This window comes from Gossypium arboreum, chromosome 2 (assembly GCF_025698485.1).
Source record: "Gossypium arboreum isolate Shixiya-1 chromosome 2, ASM2569848v2, whole genome shotgun sequence".
NCBI lineage: Eukaryota > Viridiplantae > Streptophyta > Magnoliopsida > Malvales > Malvaceae > Gossypium > Gossypium arboreum.
The window spans coordinates 25,046,717-25,054,367 of NC_069071.1; the positions used below are offsets into that span (position 1 = coordinate 25,046,717).

At 32.8% G+C, this 7,651-nt stretch overlaps 1 long non-coding RNA gene across 1 annotated transcript; it reads left to right on the top strand.

Annotated features, from left to right (window-relative positions):
- The first annotated feature begins 728 nt into the window (after positions 1–728).
- Positions 729–2,186, top strand: LOC128283451 (uncharacterized). The gene is made up of 3 exons (XR_008273799.1): positions 729–805; positions 1,275–1,360; positions 1,979–2,186. It is a non-coding gene; the product is annotated as an uncharacterized LOC128283451 (long non-coding RNA).
- Positions 2,187–7,651: the final 5,465 nt, after the last annotated feature.

Sequence of the window (7,651 nt, forward strand, 5' to 3'; positions counted from 1 at the left end):
CGGACCATTAGCATATCGGTTAGCTTTACCGATTGAGTTAGAGAAGATTCATAATGTATTTCATGTGTCTATGCTACGTCGTTATCGTTCAGATCCGTCACATGTGATTTCTCAAACAGAGGTTGAGATTCACCAGACATGACTTACGGTGAAGAACCCAGAAAGATTCTAGCTCGAGAGGTAAAGCAATTAAGGAACAAAAGTATTGTACTTGTGAAAGTACTATGGAATAGACATGGGGTAGACGAGGCTACATGGGAACCCGAAGAGGCTATCTGAAAAGTACCCATATCTCTTCACAGGTAAGATTTTCGGACGAAAATCCCTAAAGGGGGGAGAAATGTAACATTCAAATAGGGCCTAAACGAACAAAGGGTTGCGAAACCACAAATTAGGGTAAAAAAAATAAAATAAAAATATTTTATTATTATTTTGAGGTTCATGGTATGATTACATGATTGTGTGAAAATTTCGTGATAAAATTCTATGCATAAAGTGGTTAAATTGAGGTTAGGGACTAAATCGAATAATTTGCAAAACTTGCATTCTAGAAGTTTTAGTATGAAATTATTTTGGAATATTAATTAGGAGATCTTAAATGGTAATTTGACCAATTTTAAGTTCATGGACAAAATTAGGACATGGAAGGAATTTTGAAAGTTTAGTAAGGAGGGCATTTTGGTCATTTGGTTATTAACATTAATAAAAGGTAAAAAGATGATAAAATTGTATCATCTTCTTCAAGTTACCAGCAGAACCTTACCTCTCTCCATAGCTGGGGTTTCTTCAACTTTAAAGCTTCATAGTAAGTGATTCCAAGCCCCGTTTTTAATGATCTTTACGTTTTTGAAGTCCCGGTAGCTCGATAAAGCTTATGCTAGCAATAATTTAAGTTAGGAATCAAATTTGGAAAAATACCCATAGGTGAAATTTGTGTATTTTGATGTTTTATGATGGAATATGAGGTTTTAAATTATGTTAGACAACTTGTGCTACTTGGTTTTAAGTGAAAACGAGTAAAAAGACTTAATCGGTAAAAATACCTAATAGTCATAAGTACATGTTAGTGTGTGAATTTGATGTTGCCATAGAAGGGAAAAATGATCAGCATGTCATAAAACATAAGAAAATAGGATGAAGTTTAATTTACGAGCCTTGGGGCAAAAGTGCAAATATGTGAAAGTTTAGGGGCAAAAATGTAATTTTTCCAAAGTTTGAGTAAAGGGTTGTTTTGATAAATGTTGATATTAAATAAGCTAAATTTGCTATTATAGATCAAGAAGAGCGAAATTCGAGAGTAGATCGGGGAAAAGAAAAGTAAAGGACTAAATTGTAAAGTTTAGTCACATTTTGTATCGAGGTAAGTTTACAAGAAATAAATGCAATATTCTTTTAATTTACATTATTATTGTCAATTTCCAGCATTTATATATTATGTTATGAAAATATTTAAAGTCGAATTTAAGGTGAAGTGACGGAGGAAAAGTGTTAGAAAGCCGGTTGAACCCTAGGAATGTTAGGATATTAGGGTTGACAGACGTAATGAAATGAGCCATGTAAGTCCATATTAGAAATATGGCTTTGGAGACAGGATTGAGCCATGTAAGTCCATATTATATATGGCATTGGAGACAGGAATAATTCATGTAAGTCCATGTCAAAGACATGGCATTGGCGAGATATTGATAGACAGAACGACCTAGTATCCTTAGTATTCGAGTGGTTCAACGGGTCAGGATACGAGTTAAATTACAGTGAATTAATAGCAAAGTAAAAGTAGATTATACTTATGAAAAGGAAAGGTCAGGTAAGAAAGAAGGTAAGGGAATAAAGAAGAAGATAGAAATTGAGAAGTAAAGAAATTTATGATGTTAGATGATATTATGCATAATTATCCATTATGTTGAATGTTGTGATTTATTTGCTTGTAAGCTTACTAAGCCTAGTGCTTAATCTCTTTATTTTCTTCTTCTTATAGTACTTATCTAGTCACTCGGGGATCAAAGGAAATGTCGGAGGCCGATCACACTATCAAAGAAATAACTCGGTATAATTAGACGTTTTGTTTTGTGTATGGCATGTATAGAAACTTAGCCACTTTTGGTATAATATGAACAATGAATGATGTGTAAATACTTGCTAGTGATTAGCTAATAAAAATGGCCGATGATATGCATGTTTATTAATATGTATGATTGAATGGTGATTATCACATGAAAATTATGAAAATGTGAAAGTAACCTAAAAATAGATTCAAGTAACAGCAATGATGTAACTTTGAAAAATCACTAAAATTGTATAAACATATTTTGAAGATGAATAATATATTAAATTAAATCTTATTATGTCTATTTTCTTATGGAATAAGAAAAATAGGTAAAGGTATTATATTTCGTGATATATCTGAGTTTTAGTGAAACAAGGTCAGAGCGATTTCTAGAACCCCTATTTCAACTTTGGAAATTCACCATAAATTGTACAAAACTAATTAGAAGGTATACTTTATATGGTTATAATTCTTGTTGAGTCTAGTTTTAATAGAAACAAACAGCTTAGTGATATGAATTTTGTACAGGAAGAAACATGGTTCGTAGTAACAAGAGGTTAGTGCAGTCGAGTTTTGAAACAGGGGAAACTTTAACTAATAAACTATACTAATTGGCTAAGTCAAAAATTCTAGAAAAAAATTAGTAGATATATATATGAGTCTAGTTTCATGAAAAATTTACGGATCTTAATTTCGAGTTTTGAAACTCGAGAAATGAATTTTTAAGTAACCATGACGCAGAAAAATAGTTTATTCTGAAAATTAAAATAAGTGATTTAGAGTTGTTTAAAAGGTAAGATAAGTTTAGTAACACCTCAAGCTTGACTCCGGTGATGGTTTCGGGCGTGGGGGCGTTACATTGTAGAACAAATCCAAGAGCTTGACAAGATTGAAAATGGTATATTTATTGTTTTATTTTAATAGTTTCAAATTTTTGACCATATCACTCATTTAATCAATTCAATGTTTAGACTTTTCTTGGAATGCGTTAGAGCCTACCTTAAATTCATGAGCTTTTGTGAGTTGAAGGGTATGCTTACTATCTTATTCTTGTTAACTTATAATCTCTTCATTTGTTTATATTATTTGATTTTTTTTAAATGCATATATTTCTATTATATGCTCATTTTTTGCACATATTTTTTGTAGGTATAATGCAAATGGAGATCTCTTGGAGAGACGAAATGGATAAAAATGAAGAATATTAAAGACTTATGTTTCAATTATGTGTTAATTTTAAGACTTATGTATTGTTTTTAATTATGTAGTGATTCAATACTTTAATTCGATTAATTTGGTTAATTTTTTATACTTGTTTTAACCAAAAATAAAAAACATATAGTTTTCAGTTAATTCGATTAATCGACTGAATTAACTGAAAAATTTCGGTTCGATTAACAATTATGGGTTTTAAAGAGTCGGCTAATTCAGTTAATGGTATTTCGAGTCGGTTAACCAATTGAACACCCCTACCCAGACACTGAGATCTCACTTAACACTTCTATTCCAGATTTCAGGGACCAAACCTTACGCTAAAATTTTCTAGCCTTGCAACTCTTCAATCTTAGGCCACTATGGCTGTTGTGGCCCTAGATCGAACTTACCACCAACAACAAGGATTTGGCCCTCAATAGCAAGTTAATGAGATGCAAGGGCAAATTCATTTTAGGCAAAAATAACTCTTGGCTCATTAACACCAGTTTCAGGAGAAGTAGGAGTGTCGACGCCTATTGGATTTACAAAATGATCACAATGAATAGTAAACTTCATGCAGTCAAGGGTGCTGCCAAAGAAAACAAGTCAAGGGTGCTGCCAAAGAAAACAACTTGCTTGATCCCTTCCACCTAAAACATTTTGCTCAGTCAACTATCTATAAAAATTGGAAGGATGGTAATGTTGAGGATATTATGGAAGAAGCTCGACACAACAACCACCAAGGCCAAGAAGCCCATAACAAATCACCCTTCATAGAGGAGAAAATAATAACTTCTAGGTTACAGTTATTGCAAACAACCAATGTTGCAAAGTTTGACAAAGCCTCGTGGAGTTAAGCCAATGAACCTTTAACCTTGTCCATTTTAGCAGATAACCTCGCGGCCACCTTTAAGTTCCTCCAATTTGTCTTACAATGGAGTGGGTTACCCTTAAGATCATCTTGCCCACTATAATAATCACATCAACATCCTTGGGGCTTCAAATGAGGTCAAGTGTAGAGCCTTCTTCATGACTTTATCCAGCACTGGTTGGCAAGGGTACCTATCATTTCTTCAGGGGTCCATCTACAACTTTGATCAGTTAGCTAGCTTATTCATAAGTAGGTTTTTGGCTAATAAAACCCTTTAGTAATCCCCAACATATCATATGTCCATCCAAAACTGGGAAAATAAGCATCTCCGTGACTTTTTAAAGAGATTGAATGCAACAACAATGATCACGAAAGGTTTGTCATATGATTTAGCCATTCAAGCCTTCATGACTAAGACCATATATAAATTTCTATGGTTTTACATCATCAGCAACCCACCGAGTAAGTTATCTCAGTTTAGTGAGATGGCTCCTCATTTCACTAAAGGAGATCAGATGAATATTGATCGAGCTAAGTCTGCAACCCTAGTAACTCTACTTACCAACATCGCAAATACTTGTCTTCTCGCCACCCTTCCCACATCATTATCAACCCTCACGGAGGACTCATCCACTAGTAGGTAATGGGAGGTTTCGCTAGTATAACCCTCTACAGTAGGGAGATTATAATAACCCTAACCCGTCACCACTACTAGATTAGGGTTACGAAGTATTATCATACAAATCAAAACATTTGACTTCAAAATAGAAACAATTATGCAACTTAATATCAACATCTAATAGCTCAATATAATCATAGTAAAGATACACTTTTGGGCCTTAAACCTAGCCTTCGGGGTCTTAAAAATAACTTGGGAGCAATCAGGGATGAATTTGAAACAAAACAAAAAATTTTGGAAAAATATGAAAATTTTGGAAACAGGGGTCACACGGTCGTGTGACATAGCCCAGACCGTGTGAACATTCGAAATGTGGACACACGACCGTGTCCCAACTTGTGTGTCGACCCGTGTGGGTATTTGAAATAGGGCCACACAGTTGTGTCGTAGGCCGTGTGCCAAATCATGTATACATTCGATGCACAGAACCGTGTATATACCGTGTGCCAAATCATGTGTACATTCGATGTTGGGTCACACAACTGTGTATAGGTCGTGTGCCAAACTGTGTTACATATTGACTTGAGACACATGACCATGTCGCAAGCCTTGTCTTAGATTGTGTGAAACCTGTGCCTAAAATATAATGACACATGACCGTGTGAAACCTACATCTAAAATAATAATGACACATGACCGTGTGATAGCCTGTATCCAAGGCAGTGTGCTCTATTTTTAACCCCTAAAATAAGCCAATTCAAACACCATTTGTTGCACAATAAGACATACAGTAACTAGCCTATTTCATATGGTTAAAAGCACATTAAAAATATTAAATACATGCTAAATATTCATCCATCCTCTGTGTAACCAATTGCCATCAAAAGACACCTTAGTTCACAAACCAATTCAATTCAAGAACAAAATTACAATTCCACACCTTAAACACAAAACATTTAAACCAAAAATACCATTGCAATCTCATACTACACCACCATAACTTACCATTTTAATAGCATAACCAAAATAACCATAACTATATAAGTTTAAACATTTACAAGCAAAACCAAACCATATATATACAAGTAGATATAAGAAAGACCAAAACACGCCATATTAACAAGTTAGTCTAAAGCACCTATTACATGCCATTTATAACCTCATATCAAGGTAACCAAAACTACAAAAATGATGAGGGATAGTATGATTGTGCACCGATGACATTCCAATTGTTCAAGCTTTTCGATGACCTACAGAATAATAAACAACGAACATAAGTGATTAACTTAATAAGCTCGTATAATGTGAACTTAAATTTACTGAATATGTTATAAACATTCAAGTATGGATTCAATCATTTAATCAAGTGCATACATTTTAATCCTATACACATAACTCCACAAGGTTAGTAAGTATATAATGAGCATATAAATTTAACCAATTCATGGAACTTTTCATAAAGGAAATATCAATATACAAACCATCCATCATATAATCAATTAGTTCCTTTTTCAATCTAATTACACATATCATACTTTTCATTCTATATGCTTAATAACATAGCTCATTCATATAAGTACTTTCCCATCTAACCTTAATTACTCGTTGAACCACATAGAACAACATCGGATACTTGGGAAATGCTCACACAAAGTGTGCCTTTTCATGTAATTGTAAATGTCTCTATAATGCTTATATGAGCTGTGAAATCGGCCTGCTCACACGAGCTGTGGGTTGGGATGTTAGTTACACAATGCTGCTTACACGAGTTATGGAGAATTCGTAACAAACAGGACCTTAACAATCAATAGGACATCCAGGACTAGCAGCCGCAACCATATAACCCCTAATGACATGTCATTTGTATCGTACATATTCGCAAAGTTCAAACGAGACTGTTAAACCATACAACATCCAAAACAACTTAAATTAATTTAAATTATTCTTAACATTAGTTAACACACAATCAAAATAATAATTAAAAAGTTTAGTAGTCATACAAACTTACTTCAATTACAATGGTTGTTACAACAAAGTCGAGAATTGATTCAAGACTTCCGCTTTCCCTCGGTTCAAATCTGGTTGATTCTTTTCTTGATCAAAATAATAATTTCATTTAATTAAATTATTCAAATAGTTTAATATCATTAATTCTAAATTATAACCCTTTTTAATGTGATATTACAAAATTACCCCTAACATTTTAACTTTTATTCAATTTAGTCCTTAAACCCAAAACTTACAATTTAGCCATAGTTAATAAAATTTTATGCTAGTCGATTTTTATAGGGTTCCTTAATAGCCTATATTTATCAAAATTTCACATTAACTCCAATGAATTTTACTATTTAAAAATTTTAATCCCTAATATTCAAAACCAGTTAACAAAATAAGTTTCTTCCTCAATCAAGCTTAATATTCTATCAACCAAATTCACAATCACATGTAACTCATTCATGAAAAGTCGCTAAACATTTAACAGTTTTACAAATTGACCCCTAGGCTAGCTAGATTAAGTTAATACAAGCTCAAAACATAAAAATCATTAAAAAACAGAACTTAAAACATACCATGCATGAAAAATATACCTTGACTGAAGCTTTCCTCTCCTATTTCAATGGTGTTTTGGTCTTTAATTCACTAAAATGAAGAAGATGATGATTTTAGCTTTCTAATTTTTTCTTTATTTACTAATTTACCATTTTACCCTTGTTAATAATTAAAAATTTCAACTAAACATTGTCTATAACTATCCACTAACATATTATATGGTATAATTACCATCTACGTCCATTAGCTTAAAATTCCACACCCATTTGATCATTTTAACTAATAGAAATCAACTTTTGCAATGATTTGTCATAATTCGATGTAGCAAATTAAACTAATTTTCGTACTTTAGGAGCTTGAAATCAAACAT